The sequence below is a fragment of the Ursus maritimus genome, unplaced genomic scaffold (assembly GCF_017311325.1).
Source record: "Ursus maritimus isolate PB19 unplaced genomic scaffold, ASM1731132v1 scaffold_1, whole genome shotgun sequence".
NCBI lineage: Eukaryota > Metazoa > Chordata > Mammalia > Carnivora > Ursidae > Ursus > Ursus maritimus.
In genome coordinates this window covers 85,611,007-85,634,792 of record NW_024423343.1, presented here as the reverse complement: position 1 = coordinate 85,634,792, position 23,786 = coordinate 85,611,007, and the positions used below count along the sequence as shown (strand labels likewise).

General features: G+C 34.5%; 1 protein-coding gene and 1 non-coding gene across 2 annotated transcripts in view; both read right to left on the bottom strand.

Moving 5' to 3' along the window:
• The window catches only part of LRP1B (LDL receptor related protein 1B), a 1,456,161-nt gene that overhangs the window by 872,347 nt on the left and 560,028 nt on the right, over positions 1-23,786 (bottom strand). The window lies entirely within an intron of this gene.
• On the bottom strand, positions 19,921-20,025 carry LOC121099925. Its single transcript, XR_005831647.1, has one exon. It is a non-coding gene; the product is annotated as a U6 spliceosomal RNA (small nuclear RNA).

The window sequence follows — 23,786 nt, the reverse complement described above, 5'->3', positions numbered from 1 at the left end:
GGAGATATAGTTGGTGGAAAGCGGTCCTTCCCTAAGCAGAAGCCACTTAAAGAGAAGTTACCATTTCCTTTACTCTGGAGATTCCTGTATTGAACTGAAAGGCATACACAGGCAATCCTTTTTCCTGCACTAGACAGAAGAACACATCATCTTTGAAAGTCTGGTCTGGTATTTGGGATTACAAAGAGGTACCTATAATGCCAATTAGAGAAAAACATTCCTATTCATGAAATAGCCATTATCCTAGATTCAAGTCATGGAAGTTTTCAATGGAACAACTATAAAAATGACTCTAAAAAGTACCAAACAGAGAAGAAAAGTAAATTTCCACTTACAAAAACAATGTAAGAGACGGCAAAAAAGAAAAGTGTTTAGTAGCTGAATACACACACACACACACACACACACACACACACATGACTCTAAAAAGTACCAAACAGAGAAGAAAAGTAAATTTCCACTTACAAAAACAATGTAAGAGACAGCAAAAAAGAAAAGTGTTTAGTAACTGAATACACACACACACACACACACACACACACACACACTACAAAATGTTTTTCAGCCTTACAAAAAAAGAAAGAAATCTTGCCCTTTGCAACAACATGGGTGGGCCTTGAGGGAATTATGCTAAGTAAAATAAGTCAAACAGAAAAAGATAAATACCATATGATCTCTTTTATATGTGGAATCTAAAAAAGAAGCAAAATCTATCTCTATATGGAGATAGATTGGTGGTTACAAGGGGTGGGGTGTTGGGAGAAGCGGGTAAATTGTACATATATATTTTTTAGTTTAAATAAATTAAGAAAAAATAAACACACACACACATACACACACACACACACACACACACACACATTTGACCCTTTAAACAACCACATAAGCTACTTGTAGGGCAACAGGTGGTGTGTTCGAGACTATTATTTTTCCCCATTTTATAAATGAGGAAACCAAGGCACACTGAAATTAAGTAACTCTCCCAAGATTATACACCTGCTCATTGGTAGAGTAAGATTTGAACCCACACAGTGTGGCTTTAGCATTGTTCTTAACCAGTTCTTAACTATCCTCTCCAGTGTGACATCCTCGGGGTAGTCAGAGTTACTGCCTGGATCTCAGGGACCCAGGAGGGGGTATCACAGTGAACAAGGTGGAAGCTACCTGGCCTCTTAAAATTTGGCCTCAGAGGCTGCCTAATGTAACTTCCTTTGTAATGTCTTGGTTGGAGCAGTAACAAGCTCACTCTGAGGAAAAAGAGAGGAGCACCCAAGCATCAAAGAATTTGCAGCCATGTTTTAAGCCATCATAGTGAGCAAAATACCAGCACCAACAACCACATTATATGATACCCAGAATGGTGGGTTGGTTTTTATTTGCCAACGACCTTACAGTTTCCTATATTTGGTCCTTATTTATCTACTGCAGGAAATGAAATAGAGCCTATCTTCAAGGCAGTTCTCAGTTCTAACTGGTATTCTAACCCCTCGTTTGGCTCTGACAACCTTCTAATTGGCATTAGACAAGACTTCCATCCACTCAAGTTTCATTGATGTAGTTATACCCAAATAGAAAATGCTCTGTTGCCTTTATCAAAACAATTGCTAAACCAATTTTCTTTAAATTCTGCTTAATTTTTTCTCTTGGGTGGAGTATATGACTGCTAAGTTTGCATTTTAAACTTTCAGATAATTCTGAGTAATACTAAGTGGAAAGAGAGGGAAAAAATATTTTGGTAAGGTGATGTTGGTGTATGGGTGTGTACACGGCAGGTGGTGGTGGTATATCTGTGTTGTCCTCCGAGAAAACTGCAGTTTTTCTATTTTAACTTAACTGTAAAATGTTAAACTAATTTAGCTCAAATATTTTGAATACAGGTTCAATTTACAGGGCCAATGACTGTCAAAAAATTTCAGCTGAAAAATATTGGAAAAAATCACTCAAATGATCAGAATTCTGTTTTCTATTAAAATCTGAGTTTGTGACCAATGTTGTGTTTTTTGGTTTTTGTTTTGTTTTGTTTTGTTTTTTAACAGCTCTGATTAATACAATTACAGTATTTTGTCGCATATCTTTAAGATATGTCCTGAGGAAACAATATGACTGGTATACAGAGAAAAATTTCAAGAGGAACATTTCCTTCTGTGCCATTCTGGTCTAAGACAGGAATTCCACATTCACACAGGTAAATATTAGAGTGATCGGGCTGGTTCATCTGTCATGCCTTCATGGCCAAGGTTAATTCTAATTAAATGGCTGGCTGCCAAATTTCTCCTTTCTTCTTTCACTAAGGCAAAAAAAAAAAAAAATCTGTCTGAATGAGAGAAACTACTCAGCAATTTATAAGTCCATTTCATGTTTCCTTGCTATGTAAAAGTTTCACACCTAAAATCACAAAAAGTACAACTAAATTTCTAATGCAGCATTTTTTATGTAAAGGAAAAAAAAAAGAATCTTTTCACCTCAAAAATCCCTGTTGTTAGTCCTGTGATTGGCAAGAGCCTCAAGTTACTTCACTAATGGAAGTCCCAAAATTCTTCTTCCTTCTCCTTAGCTCAATTAGTGTTAACCTTTGCCCTCTACCAGTAAAATGCACTTACTTCTAGCCCATAAATTATGTAAATAACTTCTCCTTATTTCTAGATGGCTTTTATATTTTTGTTTTTGCTATGCTATCAGCTTGTACACTCAAAGAGGCAACAAATATTTATGTGTTATCATTCATTAAGTCATCCACTGATTCAATAAATATTTATGCTGGATGCTATTTTAGATACTTGGAGATATAGTGGTAAAGAAGGTATGATTTGTACTACCAAGGAATTCTCAATATGTATATTCGACAGAACAGGCCAAGTTATGCTGCAGTAACAAGCTTCATATATCAATGCCTTAAAATAATGGTTTGTTTCTAGCTGATGCTACATGAAGGCTCTTGATGATCTGTACACTGTAATCGTTTAGATTCTTACAGAGATGGATGTTCCATTTAAATGCATGCTTCTGTAATTACTAAGATAGGGAAAGGAAATGTGGTAAATCACACCTGGGATCTAAAAAGCTCTGCAGATAAGTGATATACTTCTCATGCTTCATTGACCAGAGCAAGTCATATGTACACATCTAACACTCGGAGGAAGCAGGACTTACTAATAAGCATAGGAAAACAGGATCATATTTGTCAATGTTACACTATTTTTACCACCTACATAATGCTATGAAATTGTCATATAGCTATAGTCAAGTATAATATTCTATTCAAATGTCTTATAACCTACCAAGTGGATTTTGCTAGGAAACAATGGCTTCCTATCCTTCTTTAAATTTTTTTAGAGCTATGTATCAAGCAGATCACACTTTATTGCCTCTTTTTTAGTCCTATGACTCAATCACTCAAAAAAAAAAAAAAACCTCGATAAATTATACTGCTGATGTATATGCTGGGTCTTCACTAGTTAGTATCAGCTCCGTGTTTTTTAATATCCCCTTCCTGGATTATACATCTGCCCCCTGCTTGACATCTCGAGTCAGCACATCTCGTACAACTAGATTGTTTTCATTTCTAACTTCTTTCATCAGAACATAATCCAGGGGGCGCCTGGGTGGCATAGCGGTTAAGTGTCTGCCTTCGGCTCAGGGTTTGATCCCGGCGTTATGGGATTGAGCCCCACATCAGGCTCCTCCGCTGTGAGCCTGCTTCTTCCTCTCCCACTCCCCCTGCTTGTGTTCCCTCTCTCGCTGGCTGTCTCTATCTCTGTCGAATAAATAAATAAAATCTTTAAAAAAAGAGAACATAATCCAGTTAGTGCCCTTGCTCAAAACAAGCATTACAGGAAACCAGACATGGAAAAAGTCTGTTTTTAACTGATACTATGGAAGCTTAGACCTATGGCAAGAACTCATGTTAATGTTGGCACAAACATATAAGAAAAAATACTAATTTCACAGACTATGTAATTGTCAGGCTTTGTTCAGTGTCTACTTCTGTTTTGAAAGATTAGAATAAATTTTGATTTGTCCAAATGTGTGACACAGCAAGAACAGATCTAATTGGGTCATAATGTATCTGTTCTGCTAACTTCTTCAAACCATTTCTCTTTATTATTTTATGAAACATTATAGAGAATCATGGTTTACTTAATTAAATATACACAGCACTTATAAACTGTGCAAATTCTTTGAGACTTTGTTTTTATAATACAAACAATAATAGCTCTTACAGAATTATAGGGAGGCTATCTGTAAAATATCTAGCACACTCTTTAGCACATAGTGACTAGGTTTTCAAAATTCTTACGCTCTTACATTCTGAACACTGAAGTAACTGTGGAGTTTTGAGATTGGCTAACGATGTTTTGGTGGGGGGGGAGAAAAATCACTCTGGAATAAATTATTCTAAATAAACCACTCTACTTCCTTCCCCAAATGACAAATGTTCTGAGAGAGGAATGTTAAGTCTCACTAGTAAACAGAAAATACAAACAGAGTGAAAGACAAATTGCCAGACTCACGATGAATGTCCATGTGAATGTAATCACTCTGGCTCAGAGAGAGAGAGAGAGAGAGAGAGAGAGATGAACAGCAGGGACTTTGCAAATGAGCCAGGCTGAGGTTTTATCAGTTTCACCCCCAGGCCAATACTCGATTCTCCATTGCTCCAGTTAGATTTTGCCCTGAACTGAAACTACTCCAACAGTTTCATTCTCAAATCTCTCACCATCACAGGATCTTTAAAAAATAAACAGGTGGCATTACCTGTTATGTATGGACAGAGTACATTCCTGTGTGCCTGTTTTATTCTAGCATACACATGCAAACACATATACACTGTTTCTAAAGGTTTATTAATAATTTTAGTACAGACCTTGTCATATTAGAGTTTAATATTTTCTTTCTAGAACCTAAGCCTCAGGAAGCTAGGTAGGGTTGTCTACTCACACATAAGACTTCTCTAGTTTTTACTCAGTACTTAAAGGCTTTTTTTTTTTTTTAAGATTTTATTTATTTGACAGAGAGAGAGAGAGAGAGCATTTAGTAGGCAGAGCAGCAGGCAGAAGCAGAAGGAGAAGCAGACTCCCCACTGAGCAGGGAGCCCGACACGGGTCTCCATCTCAGGACCCGGAGATCATGACCTGAGCTGAAGGTAGCAGCTTCCACCAACTGAGCCACCCAGGGCCCCAGTACTTAAAGGCTTTTGATCCAAAAAGCATAGGGTAAAGGCTATAAAGGATAAAGGCCCAGTACTTAAAGACTTTGATCCAAAAAGAGATAATGATGATACCGAATCCTACCCATTCTTCAAGGACCAGCTTAAAGATTATCATGAAACCAGTATTCAAGTAGTAGGGAAAAAAAAAATTACCTATCTTTAAATTTGTGTATTTCTTCTATTTCTCTTATACTACCAACATTTCAGTTATTTATTTGCATATTTTGTGTTTACCAGAATGTAAATTTTTAGAAAGCAGATATCTACAGTTTTTTTACATCTTTCTATTCCTCATATAGCTGAGTCACGTACTTCAAATTTTTGTTAAATAAGCAAAATTGGACATATTTTTGGACACACAGGAAAATCAGGAAATAGCTTCAAAGTCACATTTGGATAGTCTTAGTCCTAGGATTTAAGATTAATTTGTGAATGAGAAAATGAGGCTATCTGGTGAAATATATAGTAGAAAGTAGTATGAGAGGCACAAAAGAAAGCAAAGGAATTTGAAACTTCTTCAAATGGAAGAGTATAGTTAAGGAATGGTGATATCTGCCATCCATTTTAATGGTAAGTACTATTATTTACTAACTAGTCTTTGTAAGAGAAAAAAAAATAATGAAAGAACAGAAAAGGTAGAAATAAATAGTTATGGTCCTGAGACAGGCTGAAATGGCCATGTGGAGACAGGTTTGCCATGTTAGCCTATCGTAGCATGGTACACCCAGGGGGCACAAACTCCTGGTGTGTTGTTTTCTCCTTTGTTTCATTTGTTCAGCTCAATTGGTTATAAGCTAGTAGGACTGAAGAAACTATATTAAAAAATACTACTAATAAAACTGGGTGTATTCTCTGAAAATCTGTTACTGACACATCGTAGATTTTCTCATGCAATTCAACCATAAACAAACATCCCACATCCTACCATTTTTAACCAGAAATCATCTCTTAGAATTATTTAAATGCTTAACCATGACTGAATGCTGGAACATACTTTTAAATATTGGTTCTCTTAAATCTCTTTCCTTATTCTTCTTATTCAGTAGTTTAATTTCTCCTTTTAAGTTACTTTTTGTTTGGAGAAATTAAATTACCACAATTATTCCTCCCTATAATTGTTGACACTTTCCTAAAAATAAAGATGCAGCTTTATATTTTGGCTTAGATAAAAAATCAAGATGTCACATATTCTTACAGGTTCATATATTATTAGCTTTCCCTTTGTCTAAGCAATTACCAATAAAAAACCTTTTAGACTCTTCTTTAGGCTGAACTTTGAGTATGTGGAGGAAAAGGAACCCTCACACAGTGTTGGTGGGAATGCGAACTGGTGCGGTCACTGTGGAAAACAGTATGGACGTTCCTCAAAAATTAAAAATAGAATGACCCTATGATCCAGTAATTCCTCTACTGGGTATTTATTCAAAGAATATAAAAACACTAATTCAAAAAGATATATGAACCCCTGTTTATTGCAACATTATTTACAATAGCCAAATTATGGAAACAGCCCAAATTTTCCATCAATATGTGAATGGATAAAGAAAATGTGGTATATATACAATGAAATATTACTCAGCAATAAAAAAGAATGAAATCTTGCCATTTGCAACAATGTGGATGGACCTAGAGGATATAATGTTAAGCAAAATAAGTCAGTCAGAGAAAGACAAATACCATATGATTTCACTCATCTATGAAATTTAGGAAACCAAACAAATGAGAAAAGAAAAAAGAAACAAACCAAAAACAGACTCTTAACTAAAGAGAACAAACTGATGGTTACCAGAGGGTAGGTGGGTGGGGGGGAAGGGTGAAATAGGTGATGGGGATTAAGGGCATACTTACCTTGAGGAGCACTGAGTAATACATAGAATTGTTGAATCACTATACTGTACTCCTGAAACTAATATAACACTGTATGTTAACTATACTGGAATTAAAATTAAAAGTAAATAATAAATAAAATATTAATTATTTTAAAAATAAAAGAAGGACACCTGGCTGACACAGTTAAGCATCAGACTCTTGTTTTTGGCTCACGTCGTGATCTCAAGGTGGTGAGCGGGAGCCCTGCATTGGGCTCCATGCTCAGTGCAGAGTGTGCTTGAGATTCTCTCCCTATCCCTCTGCCCCTTCTGCTCATGCACTCTCTCTCTTTCTTGCTTTCAAATACATAAATCTTTCAAAAAAGAATAATGGCCAAACTCATGACATATTTTCATAAGCTTATTTTATCAGTTTTCATATTATGGGAGCTACCCCTTCAATTCTTACTTGTGATTCTAGAAAATTATATATTATCTCAGAATATTTTCTAACTTTTTCGTTTCATTATACCCCTAGATGTTCAACATTAAAGTTCAACAGTCTACAACTGAAAATATCTTTCCCTCCAAATATGCTTCTCTTCTCTATTCTCAATCTCAGAATATCATCATCATCTAATAATTCAAGCCAGAGCCATCCCATAAATATAAATTTGCACTATTTCTAATCAATCACAACCCGTAGGAGTCTCTCAAAATCTATTTGTAACAGTTTATTTCTACTGCTATTGCTTTAGTTTAGGATTACAAAAAATCTTCCCTGTGTTATGTCAGTTGCCTCCTAACTTGTGTCCTTATCTCTGTTGTCTCTTCTCAGTAATCAAGGAAAGGAGAAGTACAGCCTAGAGAAAAATCTAGGACTGCTAAAGTTAAATGAAAGCACCACACTATTAAAATTAATGGTCTGTACATTACTTTAGCAGTATAAATAAAACAGAAAAAAAGTAATTTATATAGCACTTGTATAAATATCAAAAAAAAATTAATTGATTTTTTTTAAATACAGGGAGTAATATAATTGGACCACTTATTATGGTGGGAACACAATTGTTTTTTGCCTCTGATTAAAGACAATTTTTTTAATAAGACACTGAGAGGCAAATATCTACTTATAATGCTAGCTTTGGAAAATATCTACATTGGAAATGAAAGTAAGGTTACTATTAAAAAAATATTTTTACTGAAAGCTTACCTCTTTTTGAAAAATTCACATAAATAATAATGCTTTATATTTATATATTGTTTTCTATATTTACTTATATTTTCTTATTTGAGACTCTGTAGATTTCTTGGTATGGAGAGGGGGTATTATATTATTTGGGGGATGGTGGACAAAGAGGTGTATACTTCTTATGTACATTTTAAAAATACACATCCTGTAATACATTTGAATTTTCATATACTAAGGACTTGCATCTTTTGAAATCCTAAGGACACATTTTATTTTTGTAGCAATACTGTATTTCTGAGTTTATGTTTATATATTAAAATAATATACTACACATTGCTGACAGAATTTTAGTAAAGTAAGTCTTGGAATTTTACTAACTTAATATTATTCATGTAACATAATTTTATTTTTTTAAAGATTTTATGTATTTATTTGAGAGAGAGACACAGAGATAGAGAGCATGAGCAGGAAGAAGAGGGAGAAAGCAGGCTTCCCTGTTGAGCAGGAAGCCCAGCATGGGCCTCGATCCCAGGATCCTGGGATCATGACCTGAGCCCAAGGCAGACACTTAACCAACTAAGCTACCCAGGTACCCGCAAATTACATAATTTTAAAAATTACATTTAGTAGCATTTCTCAAGTAATAAATGGCTCAATTTATTTAACAATATTAGTCAAATATTATGATTTTATGTAACTGAATATACTTCGAAAAATCATCCAGTCAAACAATCAAAAGTTAATATTAGAAAATGGCTTAAGATGGTGTCAGGATAGGGGCACCTGGGTGGCTCAGTCAATTAAGTATTTGCCTTCAACTCAGGTCATAATCCCCAGGTCCAGGGACGGAGCCCTACATCAAGCTCCCTGCTCAGAGGGGAGTCTGCTTCTCTCTCTCCCCCTTGCTCGTGCTCTCTCTTGCTATCTCTCTCTCTCAAATAAATAAATAAAATCTTAAAAAAAAAAAAAAAGATGGTGTCAGAATAGTGGTCCTTGAGTCAGTCTCTACTTCTTTCCAAAAGTCCTGCAGTAACAGGAAAGGACTCCAATTTGTATTACTAGGAGACACTCAGTCAACTATTATCTAGAATTCAGAAGGAATTAAAAACTGCCAGACTACTGATAAAACTGGAATGAGAGACACAATGACCAATCTATATATTCTGACCAAAACTAAAATAAAACCACTGACCAGAGAGAAAATGGAAATACATTTTGTGTCTCCTTACCTATTTGTCACCTCAGTCAGAAATCCAGGGCCCATGACAGGCAATTGGCCCTTCAAGGTATGAGAGCTGGACTTTGAGGAATGCAGAGTGCTGGCCCTTCACTCTTCTATCACTGCATTCCCTCCCAAATCAACTCACAAATCACAATTCTGAGCAGGAAGTAGGAGAAATTTAGAAGTGCCACATTACATGCTGAGAGGAAGAGTTCTCATAGATAAATGTAAAAGCAGAAGTGAGCATATGAAACCCACTGGTAGATATACAATTTAGGAATTTTGATGATTCCTTTCTTTCTGTTTAAAAAGTCAAGTGCCTCAGTGGCTCAGTCAGTTAAGTGTTTGCCTTTCGCTCACGTCATAACCCCAGGGTCCTGTGATGGAGCCCCATATGGAGTTCCTACTCAGCAGGGAATCTGTTTCTCCTTCTCCCTCTGTCCCTCTACCTCCTCCCCCATTCGTGCTCTCTCTCTCACATCTCTCTCTCTCAAATAAATAGATAAAAATCTTAAAAAAAAAAGTCAAAGTCTGGAAACAGGTAGTTGAAGTAAATACAGTATTTTGAAGCAGAGGCACGGTCAATAAATGTCTGTTAGAAAAATCTCAGCATCAATTATCAATTTGGTTTGTTGAAAGGTTCAGAGTATTTGTCAGTACACTATTCCATCCTGCCCAATGAAATCTTGTTCTCATTCCCAATTTCAACTTCATCCACCCTCCATAAGTCTAACAAATAGGAAAATAATTATATTGTTGTATTTCACTGGATAGGGCATTATATTGAACAGTCTTTAATAACAAAGATGCTTTATGTCACCTATCATTTGCTTTTAAACTTACAAAAATGTATGGATATAAAAAGCATACATAACATACTAATTTTAATTTGCTTTTAAATTTATAAAACATGAATATAAAAGTTTATGCAATTTTCTAAATGTATGAATACAAATGCATGTGGTAGAAATATGATATATTAACTGTTTATTCTGGGACATAAATAATGTCTAATTATTACCTTTTATGTATGACTTTAAAAAATCTATAAAATTTACACATTACAGGAAAAAAAAATTAAACCTGAGAGGTACTCTGGAGAAGAATTGTCTTACCTTCTTCTGTGGAACTGGGAAGCTGGATGTCAGAGAGGAGAACTAATGGACCAAGGTACAAGGATAGTAGCTACAGAGTCAGAAATAGAAACTTGGCCCTTTTAATCATCTTTCTATTGTTTATGTATAATATATAAAAATTTTTAATTAAAAGTATAAACATGTAGACATAGATTCTTCTCCATTTTTATTCATTCAAATAAATATAGGGGCACCTGGGTGGCTCAGTCAGTTAAGCGTCTGCCTTCAGCTCGGGTCATGATCCCAGGGTCCTGGGATTGAGTCCTGCATTGGGCTCCCTGTTCAGTGGGGAATCTGATTCTCCTTCTCCCACTCCCCCCACTTGTGCTCTCTCTCTGTGGTACGAATGAATAGATAAAATCTTTATATATAAAAATATATAAAAATATATATTATATATTCAATAAGTTGGGCAAAAGAAGTCCTATTATATATATATAAAGATTTATATATAAATATATATATTATATATATTATATGGCAATAACTTATCAAGAGCAAGATCTTTGTCAACAAGGAACTAATAAATCTCACTTAGGCATATCCCTTTCATTAATTAAGCACAAAAATTGTGTGCTGAAAAAAAAGTTTACTACTCAATAGGCTAGTTACCATTTGTTTAATCCTATTGAGAAAAGAACTTAGGTAAAAGCCTATGTAAGAACTTATTCTATAAACATAAGAATGAGCTAACAAAAAACATTGTTATTTTGTCTTTGAAACTCTCATTGATGTAACTCATGTGATTGTTATTGGTTAGACAGGGATAAACAAGAGTTATTGAAGTCTGCACACAAAAAATATTATTTTCATACTTGCACACATTTCGCTTATTTGGATAAGCAAATACACCAGTTCTCATAACTGGCCGAACACATTGTCTAACTATTTAAAATCTATTTTAATATACTGTGTTTATGACTGCCGCTGTTAAGTGTGTGAAATGTTGGATATTCCTATTTTTGCACCAAATACGGAAAGAACTGCTCTTTGAATATAATCATTAAATGACTAAACTCACATGACTCACATCAATACATTTTTTTTCTTTTTAACCTGTTAAATTAAACCTATATTTATTCTGTATCTTTTTGTTTTCCTACTCCTAAAACACAATGGAATCTTCTTTTCTCTGAAGTAATTCTGAGAATTTCAGTGCAGCTTTGTGCAATATGATGGTGAGGGTCAACTAAACTGAAACTATAACATAGGAAGTAAAATATATAAATTTACACTGTTTAGCAGGTATTCAACATAATTAAAATCATATCACTTTGTGTCCTTTTTTTAAGTACATAGAAAACATGAATTCTGTTTATATCTTTATAGACAAATTAGTGAAACATAGAGAAAGCTGGGACAGCAGCACCACTGACACCGCCGCCCCCCCCCCCAGGTTTTTTCTTGAGGCTATGCTCACCTTTCTCCAAGATACTTGCCTTTTCAATTTTGTTCTCTCTGTGGTCCATCCTGAGAGAGCAAGGTATCACTTATTATCAGCTTCTTTTAAGTATATACAAAGAGATTCCAATATCATGGTTTAACTTACACCTCTTTTCCTTTTTTTAGATGTGGGGCCAGGCAGCCACAATATACATTCCTTTTCAAGCTGCTTTGCGCAGTCGGGAATCCTTCTAACTGCCAACTATAAGAATATTTCTCTGACTTCCAGTCTCTGAATACTAGAAGTGAACCTAGAAAATTTTGATTCCAGGTATGTTTGTTTACAGATTTTAAAAAGTAAAAATAAAATGCTTAGGTTGGTAAGTATAAGCCAGTTAATAACATGAAGTCTTTATCTATAATCCAGAGTGGCTGATATTACTTTTTAATTATTTCTTATAACCCATTTCACCCCATGTTCCTTGTAAGATCCTGGAGGGATACAATGGTTCTACGCACTGGTATTCTTTGTAGTGGGTTGTGACAAAATTACATATTTGTAGAATAACTGAATGAAGGAAATGAATGCATAAAGCTACCTCTTTTTTACAGAAGGGACTTAACTACTTAACTTCTTCTAGCCAGTCTCCTATAACCTTAAAACCATATATTTTTCACGTATCATTTTAATATAATCTCACTTTAGTAAACTAATAGTCTTCTTCATTCCCCTTATTGCAAACTTTCAGTGAAATTTTATTAGAACAGATAAGAATAGGTTTAGAAGGAAAATAATTTAATTAAGCAGTACATGATCATAAATTGCTGTGAAGCCAATCTAAATCAGGGCAGTATTTAAAGAAACATATAAGATTTCAGAGTAACAAAAAAGCGAAGTGGTGAAATTGAAAGGCAACTGTGTAAAAGTGCCAGCCCCAATGTTTTGGGGCAATTAAATGCTTGAGCATTAGCTTCTCATATAATTACAAAATTTAATACAACCTCTCAAATGACAAGAAATAAATCAATTAATCAATAAGTTGGGCAAAAGAAGTCCTATTGTTTAGAGTCACAATTTGGCTTTTACTATAACAAAATAAATAACATTACGTTTAAAAAGATGGGAATATAAGCAAATAAAAAATGTTAAAATTGTTAGCCATTTGAGAAATGCAAATGAAAGGTATTATAAGATCTCATTATATGCCTACTAGAATTGCTAAAATAAATATCTATCTCTATCTATCTATCTATCTATCTATCTATCTATCTATCTATATTGACAATACCAAATGCTAGAAAGGATGCTGAGCAACTAGATCTCATAGTGCTAGTAAAATTGTACAGATTCTCTGGAAAACAGTTTGGCAGTGGTTTTTTTGTTTGTTTGGTTTTTGTTTCTAAATAAAATTAGACATGAATTTACCATGCAATTTACTCAGCAATCATACTCCTGGGTATTTATCCTAGAAAAATGAAAATTTATGCTCACATGAAAACCTGTACACAGATGTTCATAGTAGCTTGAAATAATTTATTAAATACATTATTTATTTAAATAATGAATAGCTTCAAACTGGAAACCACCCAAAGGTTTCTTTTACACGTGAATGGATAAGTGATGTGTTATGTCTCTACAATGGAATGCTATTCAGCAATAGAAAGGAATGTGCCACCAATATGCACAATATGAATGGATCTTGAGGAACTCCTGTTGAGTGGGTGGAAAAAAAGTCAATCTCAAAATATTTAATTGAAACATTTTCCATTTAGTAATATTCTTTAAATCACAAAATAATGGTCATGAGAACAGATCAGTGGATGCCAGAGGTTAGGGCTAGGGAAGGGTGTGACTCTAAAAAGGAAAAAAAAAAAAAAAGAGAGTTTTTCAGTGGTGATGGATATGTTCTGAATCCTGATTTTGGTGATGTTTATATAAATACGTACATATGAAATTTCAAAGAACTATACACAAAAACTGTGTAGATGAAATCTGAATAACATCAGTAGTTGAGTTAATATTGTACCAATTTAAATTTCCTGGTTTTAATAATTTACTATGGTATGTAAGATGTTATCACTAGGAGAAGTAGGGTGTATGGTTTACAGGAGTTTTCTATTAATTTTGCAACTTTTGGAGAGTCAAAGTATTTTAAAATTAAAGTATTAAATGCAATAAAATAAAGGATACTTTTTTCTTTTATCATCTGCCTAAAGTAGAGCCAAATTATTACAAAATTCAATGGTTTTCTTCATTACCTTCATTTTCCAATTTAGCTTTTACTATTTGTACATGTATCTCATTAAAAATAATGAAATGGAAGTTCCATTTTCCTCATTACTACAACATTGGGTAGAAATAAGATAAAAAAATTATAGCGATGAACAAAAAGTAAATTTGTTAAAAAAACTATTTTTTTATTTCTTACACAACTAATATTTTATTTGCCAGTTCTTCTCAGGCTGTATTATTTTAAAACACAGCGGACAGGAGGCGGGGGGATATAGTAACAGATACAGTTATTTCAGATGGAAAGACTAGAATGCCACCACCAAAATCAACAAAATATTTGGACACAACTCTCCATTGGATCTCTGACATTTCTGCCCATTGTTTTAAGCAAAGGCATTGGCAACTTTTGTTTTATACTACCCTTTCAAGGATGTTTGTAAAGCAGTGTCTCCCTCTGGGGCAAGGGGGAGATTTGTCCCCTGAACGGAATAATAAAGATAATGCCTCTCTCCAGGGCAAAGGTTGGTGGGCCAGTGGCTAGCTGTGGCCTTATAAAATCGGTGGTTTCCTAAACTCAGAGTTGCTTAGCTATCCTACAAACTTACTGTGTTGATATCATCCATCTGGGTCCACCTTTACATTCCTTGAATGGGACTTGGGGAGCCTATCCTGTGATGAATAAAGCTCTCTGTGACCTAGAAGACTGTGCAACTAGAACAACATAATTTGATGCTTTGTGAATAAGAAAAAATCTCAGGTAAAAAGCTTTGAGGGCATTATATAGGCTTCAGAAATTTGAGGATTTCTTCCTGACAGTTCCTTGCCACAATGTGTCTTTCTTTACCCTACAGTGGCAACCCCAGACCTGCCTAAATGTATATAGTCTCTGAATGGCAGCCTGTTCAGAATGAGAATTGGGACATTAAGACTTAATTCTGGTTACAGTTTATTAATATGCTTTGGTCCCTCTTTCATTTGACTCTTCCAGGCAAAGCTTTGGATGAAGTAGGAGATGATGGGGGAGAAAAAAAGAAGATGAAGTTTTAGCAACTTCAGACTTTGTGGAGGTGGAAGGACAGCAAAAATCCTGTACTTGGAGGAGAGATAACCTTAGACTGTGGGAGGTATGGGGATGGGAAGGCCGTTAATGATCTTTCAGATCTGCCCCTAGAGGCTTCCTCTAGAATATAAGCATCCTGGTGCTGCTTTTTTTATCTTTTCAATGATGTTTGAAAAGGAGGAGAACTAATTTGAGCGTGGAGCTCATGCTGCCTGCAGTCCTGTGAGCAATAAAGTACTTTATCTTTGACCCAGTCTCCTGTCTTCTGCCAAGATCTAGGAAGCTCTGGCAGGTAAACTTGGCTTGCAAATAGGATAAAATCTCACATTATTTGCAGTTTTGACATAAACATAAAATAAATAGAGGGTCCAGTTTAATTACTTTCTGGTTTTCCAAATTTGAAAATATAATTTGGAAGTATAGGTCTAAAAACAATAGTACTGGGCTCCGGATGATTTAAACAGTGTTTTTATAGATGGTTTATCACTGAAGTTCACAAATGCATACGTAAGAATGTACCTGACGTCCTACCACGCACTCTCTTGGCTTCTAATCCTTGTAGAATCTATGGTGGACAGTTAAAAATGAGCTTTGATTTTCCATATATTGACAACATTTCACCCTGAGCAAAGTAAATCTTGTTCAGTAGGCATACATAAGCCTAGGGAATTAACATACCAAGGCAACACTCAACCCATAGAGGAAAGGAGTTTGTCATGATGAGTCCACAGGTAGGCAGTTCTGACAAGCATTCCATATGCTTCTCAGAAAGTTCTAAGGAGAATCAAGCCCCAGTTCATCACAGTTCCTGCAGGAACATGCTTCATATTGCCTTTACCTCCTTCCTGTACTTTTCTTCACCCCACACTCTTGCTTCCTGGAATAACCACCTAAATAGCCTACCTAAACACAAAAACTTGTCTGAACCTTGAACCTCTACTTTTGGGAAGTACCTAATTTAATACAAAAGACACAGCTCACTTCACAACAGATATGTTTAGGTGGCATATTTATAAACTCACTTTCTCTGTTCAAGCAAATTCACATATTTCCATAAAAGGAAATTAAAGGTTTATATTACAAAGTATAATTTGAATCGAATTGTACAAAATGAATAAAAACTCCTCAACTTGGTAATAATACTGTTTTATGCAGCAAGATGATTCTACTGATTGATAACCATTTGGATATATGATAATTTGTGAATTTACATTAAGATGCATTAGGAAGATGTCTGCTCGAAATCAGGATTATAACCCCTGGTGAGGCACCAAGTCAAAATTATTATACTCTGCAGATGATTATTATATCTTGGACTTGTCTAATGTTAGATATTAGGGGATAGGCTAAAAAAACACTGAAACTTTGACACTACTTGATATTTTTGTGGAAAATCTACACTAGAACTGCTAAGAAACAGAGATGGAGAAAAGCATTAATCTGCATTGTATGCAAAAGATATTGAATTCCAGTTGTATTGAGTTGGATGGCATTTAGAGAACTCATAATGTGAGCGAGAGAATCTGTGATTGCTCTACAAGGAAGCAGAAGGTGGAGATGGAAGTTAGAAGAGTGAGCAGAATCTTACAGAGAAGTTAATGGCCCTGCGATGATCTATTGCAGAGCTGGAGGAACTATGAGTTTTGTGGAATTTTCTGCTTTTTTCTTAATTAGCATTGGGTGTGTGAATACAACTCAATCATTGTTAAACTCTACGGTAATACAAAGTTGATTAATAGTAGTGAAGAAATTTCCCAGTTTTCTTCTGTATCCATCAATGGTCATACTAGACAGGCTACACTGATGAATAGTAAAAACTAGCTCACAAACATAGAGCAGTCTCCAGATAAAAAAACATATTTAACTCTTATTTTCCTGATGAGGATAACCGAAACAGACAAAATTGTTCACATTTTACAAATGCTGCTTTTGAATGTCAGATAATGATTTTTCACATAGTTGTATAAAACAGCCAGTAAGGTACTAAACTAGAACTCTACTCAAGGTATTCTAACCCAAGTTGTAGGCTTTTTTCTCTCTGTAGTCATTATGATCATGCTTATTTTGGGGCCATATTTCTTTTTGTGATAGTAACAAACAGATTTTGCTGAAATCCAGATTTGGAGAAGCAGCTTTAAATCCCCTATAGCCTCATTAAAGAGAAAATAAGCTCTGGAATTTAGAGGATACAGAGTCACTCTAAGGGGGAATAAGACAATTGGAAATATAGTAGCAGCTGGTCCAGAATTCTTTTACTGATTACTTTTGCAATGTTTTCCTACCCAACTACTAAAACTAGTTACTATTATTTCCTTATTTCTATTTGACCCACTATCTCAATGGCTCAGTGTTTTAATCATCTCATTCCTGCTTCAAGACATCACACTTCATCTGATCTTTCCATTCTTCTCAAGAATCCACCTTCTCAATAAACTCAAATAACAATGATAGACAATGAAATATCTTCACTGATTTTTAAGTTCTGATTTTTAAAACAAGCTGTTGTGCAGAGAGAAAGTAGAATGAACAAGAACACTTAGATAAAAGTAGCCAGAGGGCTCTAATCCCTGGTATATTTCAGAAAAAGCACAGAATTTGTGAGTTGAAAGAAAACCTTACAAATCATCAGTTGTGAATTGACCAAGGTTACCTGAATCTAAAACTGGAAGCCAACTCTTTTGACTTAAGCCAGAGCTCTTCTCAATATGCAATGTTATGCCCTCCACATCACCAACTCTCTTGTTTTGTTTTCTCTACTTTTTGGTTGTCTTTTCTCTGTTAACTCTTCAGTGGTAAAATACTGATAGCATTGATTAAATGTTTATACTACCATAATTATGATAACTAAGGTCACTAATCCCCATGGAATATCATGATTACAAACAATATTAGCTAATGATTTTTCATCATCTATTAGATATACATTTACCTCCTACAAGCTCACAATATCCAGGATTTATAAATTAATTATTCACTTATTATTATTTTATTCATTTAGGAAGTGCATCATCAACCTCTACCAAGATAATATGAAATTATGTCGTTAATCATTTTAAGTATAATTGAACCATTAAGAAAATAGGAACAATAGCACATTCTCAGTAAGTTATATCCATTTAAATGAGTTTTTAAAGGAAAATAAGAAATTAAAAGTTTCACATAATTTGTGATTATAATAATAATCATGATTAAATCTCACTCACTTAAAAACAATCATTTTTAGTCAGAAGTCTTAGTTAACACAATGCTCATTAATAGCAAGCTTCTAATATTTTGTTGAATGTTAAGTATGCCATTGTTATTGGCATGATTTCAGTTGAAGTCTTAAGCCATAGCTATTTCTTTTGTTTTTGTTTTTGTTCTGTTTTATTCATTTATTTGAGAAAGAGAGAAGGAGAATACAGAAGTAGAGTGAGAGGCAGAAGCAGACTCCCCACTGAGCAGAGAACCTGACATGGGGCTCAATCCCAGGACACCGAGATCATGACCTGAGCTGAAGGCAGACACTTAACTAAGCCACCCAGGCACCGCTAAACCATAGCTATTTGTAATTAAGTAAATCTCTTCCATCCATAATATATTCATGATACATACACATAATAGATCTCAAAATGATGTTTCCTCCATTTATGCAGGTACTACCTTAGTCCAAGCAACTGTTACCCACCTTAAGCTATCAAAATAGGCTCTTCACTAATCCTTCCATTCCCATTTTGCCCCACAACACACACACAACACACTTCACAGTAACTGAGCTTTCTAGATTGTAAATCTGGCCAACTGACTCTTTGGCTTAAAATTTTCCAGTGTGACTTTCAAGGCTCTAGATGATACAACCACAGCCTCTCTCTTCACATTCATTTTGAGCCACTCATCTCCTTGGTTATTGTACTCCAACCACACTGTCTCTTTTCCAGTTTCTCAAACATGCTCCATCCACTCTCTTCCTCCTCAAGGTATCAGACTTGGTCTCCCTCTGCAATGCTCGTTGTGCTCCCTGTCGACATTACCACCTTCCCTAATTTTCTTTTCTTATCCTTTAAGTAACATTTTAAATGTCATCTCCTCAGTGAGACTTTCACTGGCCAACTAATTTAATTAATGCCCTCTCTGTCAGTCTTGACAATTACACACTGTTTATAGTCATATAACACTTATCATAATTTGTATTTATGAGTGTATCTACGTATGAAAGTACATACTGGTTGCACTGGAGTAAAAAATCACATTCTTAATGATTTGTTTTTATAAGATGTATCAAGTAAGCTCATGGCTTTTTAACAACTTAAAAAGAGGAATTTTAGAAAAATACATTATTTTATTGTAGAGTACTACTAGCAAATCCAAAAATTAAAATGTAATACACATAAAACATAAAACCTCTATACTTTAAAAGCACCCACCCCATAAGGGTTCATCCAGATCTAGTTGAAACATACTATTTAAAAGACTGAAAAAAAATAAAAGACTGGTTGCTACTTTATTTTTACTTTTTTATTTCCCAAGATATTGATTATGTCTTTTTAATTTTTAAACAATTTGGGACTTGCAGAAAAGTCATAAAAATAATACAAAGGAGTCCCATAAACTTTTTACCTTGAATCCCCATTTATTATAATTTTACCATCCTTACTTTATCACCGAATACACAAAAAACATACAAAATATATTTTTTCCAAAAATATGGAATATAAAATGCTTCACAAGTGTCATCCTTATGTAGAAGTCAGGGTAATCCTTGTATTGTTCCGTTTTTAGTATATGTGCAGTTAAAATATACACCTAGCATTTTTAATTTTATCCAAATCTAGCTCCCATTATATTTTCCAAATATCACATCTACATGAATTAGCCAAAAGAGGCATTGTGCATATAATAAATACCAATGTTTCTTCCTTTCTTCTTTGCAGTAGCAGTATTAAAATACTTATCAAACTATAGATGATAGACATTAACTAAGTGGAACAGACACACCTGATATATACCAATATTGTCATGTAGGTGTTAATTCAGCTCCTTCACTTTTTAAAATCTGTTTTTGTTGGGGCTTTCATTATATGTTTGATGCCTCATATTAGTGAATTAAAGTTAATAATACATATGGTAAATTATAATCACTTCAGAAACATTAACTCATTTGATTCTTATAATAATCTTTGATAGAAATATTTAAAAATGGAGGTTTTCAGTAATTAAAACATATTTTCCACTCAGTCCATAAGGAGCTATGCCGGGATTCAAATCTAAATCTGTTGGATTCTAGGGCACATTTTTAGAACTATGACGTAACTACTTAAAACTACTGGCTTTTAGATGATTCTTAACAAAGAATAGAAACAAAAACTAATATATAACTATTAAAGTATAATGGTTTTAAGACAACAAGCTGCTTACAGAGAAGTAATGGAAATCATGGTGTACAGCAGGAAGTCTAAAACAAAAATCTAAAATGAAAACTGACAAAGAATATTACAGCATATTTTATCTATAGAGCCAAGTGATATGGCATACTTCCATTTGGGTGGGCTAGTCTATGTGTCAACATTACCACTAAAAATAAATGTCTGATTCAGCACCCTATTTTACCAGAAGTTATCTGACAGCTTGTATCTATTGTAAATGATGTGCATTAAAACAAGATTGCTCTCCATCTGCTAGAAAGTGAAGCAGCGGTTTCTATTATAACTATGTTTAGAAAGAAAATGAGTCAGTTACCTACAGTAGTGAAGTGCACTGTGTAAGACAGTGAACTATTAAAAAATCTTACTCAATCACTATTGAAATTTAAAGTCCTGAAGTACCAAATTATAGACAGAATTTTGTGGTTCAGACTGTCAAAAGAGAAAAGGACACTAGAGAAAATAATTACAATAAATAACTGTAATAATAACAGTAATAGTCTCTGTTACAAAAATAGTGACTTTTGTCCATATACTCTTCATCTAATAGTATTGCTTCTGTTCAGAAATTTATTACTAATCAGGAACATTACAGCAAGATTTTCTGAGTTTAATTTTTGACTTCAGTAATTAGAAATGTGTGACATTTAGCAAGTGCTTTTCTTTTCCCACCTCAGTCTCCTGATCTGTATAATGGGTATGATAAATACAGGCTTTTGTGAAGACTAAACGAATGATATAAGCTAATGGTTTATAAAAGAGCACAATAGAGTAAACTCATGACAGAGCAAATTAGTAATCATAATAGACATAGTGCTCAATGGTATTTTGTTATAAAAACCCTTAGTAGTACAAAATTGGTTGTAAAAGATGGAGTATATGGAGGTATAGAAAAAAAAAAGAAAAAACTTCAGATTAGTAATTAATCTTGACATTTTTGTGTTTCCCCCACATTTCAACATACTGGAGGCTTTCCAAAACTATACCAATGGCTTATATTACACAATTTTATGGGATAGTTATAAATAATTGAAGTCAGTATTTGAGGAGAACTGCATTATCATTAATCCTGCATTGCATGGTACAGTAGCATGCAGGAACAGACATTACAAGAAAAGTAGCAACAGAATTATAGTTGTTAGGTAGTAAAGAACAGAAACTGTCCTTTCTAAGGACAAAAGTTTGAAATTTCATCACTTAATGTATCAAAATTGATAACAGGAAGCAACAAGTCCAATATCAACCTGGTTCAAATGTACAAATGAAAACAGGATTTGGACATAGATTGGCATAGAAAAAGACACCACTCCCTCCCACCCAACCCCCAATTATAATCAAAATCTGAACAGACAAAAAGTGTTGCTACCCAGGTTATTAATCCTATATTCATGATGGAGTTTGGTTACCAATTATGCAAACTCTTAATTAAAGAGTACCTATATACCATTTATGAATATTTCTATATACTCCTATTCCTATCAAACAGTATATAGCAAAACCTATTACTTGGTGTGGATTTAGATCTTTTCTTCTAAAATTGTGTTATCTTTTAAAAATCTCTTGTTTTCTTATGAAGAGGTATGAGGACCAAGCAAACCCATAATTCTGAAATGGTAGATATGATAATTAGCCTCACATAAGTATTTTCTGGATAAAAAACTGTTTGGGGTGAGGGGGCAGTCAAGCCACCAACCCTAGAAAATGAGACCAGAAGAAGCATTTCTCATGCATGGGTGAGTCAGCTAGACTTTAGTTATGACAGAAAGGTGACTCTCTCCTGCTTTCTCTAATAACCCCACATCCTGTTATGTCTCCCTTACTGTTCACGTTGCCAGCCAGTCTCACACTGATCTTTAACCGTGTGGAGAAAGCACAGTTATGGATCCATTGACTCTGTCAATTTCTAAAGCTATTTCCTTCACAAACTGTGACTTGAATGGTGGGAAAAGTGCAGGGGAAGTAGTTTCCACTCCACAAGAAATGTTAGTATTTACCCACTTCTTTTTTTCTCAGCCCATACAAGCTCTTTCATTTTTAAAATTGAGAGTAAATATTCCCTTCAAATGCCAGCATATTAACAAAGGCTGACTATGCGTGGGAAAATCGAGCCCATCATGATAATCATGCTAAAAGATACAGGCGGAGATTTCTTTCTTCTGTCCCTGTAAGTTACACATTTGGGGAAAACACTCAACCACTCTTTAATTGTGCCCCTGTGGCTCTATAAGAATTAATGATGCTTTTGAAAGGTGCTTCTTTCCTATTCAGGAAGGAATGAGGCAAGTAGACTTGGGCTCATCCAGAATTCACAGCTTAGTGGAACACAGAGAACACAGAATCAAGGCATTTTTGGAATTTGACTGTACCTGTGTGAGAATATGGAAGTCCTGGATGTCAACACTAATGAATGAAAGATACAATTATTCTGAAATGAGTCACCTGTTTCCCGACTGACTCACAATTACAGTCATATGGTCACTTACAAATAAATTTTTTCTTCCTTTTTCAAAAACTGAACAGGCTTTATTTTTAGAGCCTGAGGTTTATAGAAAATTGATATCAAGTTCCCATACATCCCCTTTCTTCCTCACTCAGGGTTTCTTCTATCTTACATTAGTGTGTTACACTTGTTAAAATTAATGAAACAATACTACTGCATTGCTATTAACTAAAGTCCATAGTTTACGTTAGGATTCACTCTTTGTGTTGTACAGTTAGTGATATGGGTTTTGGCAAATGCATAATAACGTGTATTCAGCATTACAGCATCTTATGGAACAGTTTCACTGTCCTAAAAATTATCTTTATTCTACCTATTTTTCCTCCTTTAATCCCCTGCCCCAACCTCTGGCAACCACTGATCTTTCTGTTTTTGTTGTAGTTTTTTTTTTTTTTTCATAATGTCATATAACTACTTCCTTTAAATTTTCAGAACAAATCCAGTGTGTCATTTCTATTCATCCTCATGGAACTGACACATACGCAAACCTTACAGGTGTCCTATGTTAAGTTACAAAATTACCACACCGCATATTCCCAAGTGCCATTTTCCTCAGGACTGAGTACCCAGTCTTGTGAATGAATGGTGGCTCACCACAAACCCCCAAATTCCTCATTTTACACCCCCCCCCGATTAAAGCTGAC